The sequence below is a fragment of the Tamandua tetradactyla genome, chromosome 20 (genome assembly GCF_023851605.1).
Source record: "Tamandua tetradactyla isolate mTamTet1 chromosome 20, mTamTet1.pri, whole genome shotgun sequence".
NCBI classification, from domain to species: Eukaryota; Metazoa; Chordata; class Mammalia; order Pilosa; family Myrmecophagidae; genus Tamandua; species Tamandua tetradactyla.
The window spans coordinates 3,112,557-3,115,323 of record NC_135346.1 but is presented as its reverse complement, the minus strand read 5'-3'; the positions used below and the strand labels follow the sequence as shown (position 1 = coordinate 3,115,323).

Sequence of the window (2,767 nt, the reverse complement as noted above, 5' to 3'; positions counted from 1 at the left end):
TACACTCCACATCTGCCTTGTGCCAATCTTCTAAATAGTAGGACTGAAGCTCAAGAAAATCCCTGTCTTCTCACCAGTTGGGTACAAAATGAAGAAATGGACATCTCAGGGAATAAATATCAGTTTAACATTTTAAAATATTAAAATATACAGTGTGCAACCAAAGAGTACTAGCAAACAAAGAAACAGGAAATGATGGCCCATACAAAGGAGGAGGATAAAGTCCAGAACACACCAATGCAGAAGAGCAGAATGTGGACAGACTGAACAAGGGCTTTAACAAAATGATCTTAAAAATTCTAATGGAGATGAAGGAAAATACAGAGAAAGAACAAAAGGATATCAGGAAAATAACAAACGACTAATAAGAAGTTCTTAGTAAAGAGATAGAAGTTCAATAAGTAATGAGAGTGAGAGGGGAGATAAGAGAGTGCCTGGCCACACTGTTCTTTTTTTCCAGTGTGTGTCTGAAGATTCATTAACCTAGCTTCAGATATAAGAGTCATTAACCTAACTTCAGATAAAAACCAGTTACATATAACTGAGGCCAGGAAGGGGCCTTGTGTCCTGGGTTAAGTTTGATATTTACAAAACCTCTGCAGAGTCTGTGTCTGAGTTTGAAATGAGAGGAGTTCTCAGCTCAGCACAGCCAAGGACTAGAATTCTACAAAAAGGATCCCTGGCATAAGGCAGGTGACAAACATTACCATCCTAGCTGTGTATGACACAGGAGATGCAAACAGATGTTCACAGAAGGAGAAAAGCATCAAGCTTCTACCATTTGGCATCTCAAATGTAAGCAATCTACTAAGACAGGAAAAACTGCAGTCAACCAGGACTTTCTCGGAAAGTATTTATTCTATACCAGGATCCGGTATCCCTGGCTTACCTGGTCATGTGACCAGGTTTACCTGGCCATCTATGCAAAAAGAGACAATGAAATCCTTGTTTACAAGGATTTATCTGTTCTTCTGAAGGTGAAAGCAATTTATGATATTGAGCATCCGAGTCATCACCTATGAGACTTTCTATACTTAAGCCTGTGATGACAAACAGGAGACACAGAGTCGCAGAGAGTCTCCAAGGACATTGTCTCCAACTCCATAAGCAGAGGATATCATGATATTCAAGGTCAGATGATCCACTGGACTGCCAGCCAGGGCTGCAACATGTCCCCTGCAAGCAGCTGCCACAGTTACACTCAAAACACCTCTCATTCTCCCCAGCACTTTCACAGAACTGATCAAGGGATCAACATTTACTGAAAAACACTCATCTACACACAGCATGCTGCCATGGCAGCCCAGAGCAAGTCTTCACAAGATATCATCAAGTTTTCCAAGTTTTCAGCAACCAAGATTCCAAACCCAAGACAGATACCACAGATCAAGATGGACAAGTTGCCTGGTTCCTCCTCACTTGCCACCATAGGGACTGATATGAGATGCAAATCTAGTGGCATAGAGAAGATGATGAAGAAGTTCTGAGATGCCAGTAGCTTCAAGAAGAGCAATTAATGAAGCTCAACTCACGTCTGGGGTGGTTGATATTGAAAGAAGGGTTGGAGAAGTGGGAAAGGTCATCTCTGTCAGCCAGTCACTATAATTCTACCATCAACTCAGTTTCATAATCTAAAACCTCATTTCTCCAAGACTATGGAATAAATGTTCTTTACCAGTCTGTTTCTATGGACCTTGCTCAGTATAACTGCTATTAGTATGTAAGTGTTGGAGTGTGAGGCCACCAGATGCTCCCAGGTGGTTATACACTTGGAATGACAATGTACCAAAGAGTGCCTATGCCCAACATGTTGAAACCAAAGACATCTCCATATGAAATATTCATGGTGACCAACAGAGTGCACAAGAAAATCCTAAGAAACATGGACAGAGGCGGGTTGGCACACCACTTAACCCCTGAAGTGTTTTAGGTAGTCAGTGGATGTCCATATACGGGTTTGACAAGTTACCTCTTTGGAGGCACAATGAAATGAAGAAAAAAAGCAAAGCTCTTCTACGTTCCACACACAGACAGCAACTAGAGAAAGGAATGATGGTGGCTATGACACATAGAGTATTGTAGTTAGGCCCAGAGTTGATTGGAAATTTTGAAAATTACCATCCCTCAGCATCAACAAAAGGGGAAAATCTGATTAAAAACCTATGAGCCATTTATTGGGCCAACCAACAGTAACACTTGCCAAGAAACAAAGGGCAGCAGTTTCTATGTTCTCAAACTCCACAGTAGTATTCATACGTGATGTTTTACATTACCTTATGCCCACAACAGGAGCTCCTTTCTTCTTCTGTTTTTCTTTAAGGTTTGTTCAACAGTAGTACTGACTATAAAGATAAGAGGGAGCAAGTGTCCTTAGAATGCTACATGGACAAAATTGTAATAATTCCAAAGTACAAATATATATTTTAATCTTTCAATGCAATTTTATTGAGATATATTCACAATCCATATAATGCATCTAAAGCACACAGTTAGTGGCCCATATTATCATCATATAGTTGTACATTCACAACCACAATAAACTTTCGGTCATTTTCATCACTCCAAGAAAGAAATAAAAATAAAAAATAAAACCCAAAGTATCCAATATTGCTTATCATCATCATCATCATCATTATTAATAATATTTCTGTCTTTATTTTATTACTTACTACCCATACACTTGATAAAGGGAATGTCAATCACAAGGTGTTGACATTCACTCAGTCACAAGATAAAAGATATAGTTGTGCAACATTATCAAAGATTA

At 39.2% G+C, this 2,767-nt stretch overlaps 1 pseudogene; it reads left to right on the top strand.

Annotated features, from left to right (window-relative positions):
* The first annotated feature begins 674 nt into the window (after nt 1–674).
* LOC143664761 (actin-binding LIM protein 1 pseudogene) lies at nt 675–2,082 on the top strand (annotated as a pseudogene).
* Nucleotides 2,083–2,767: the final 685 nt, after the last annotated feature.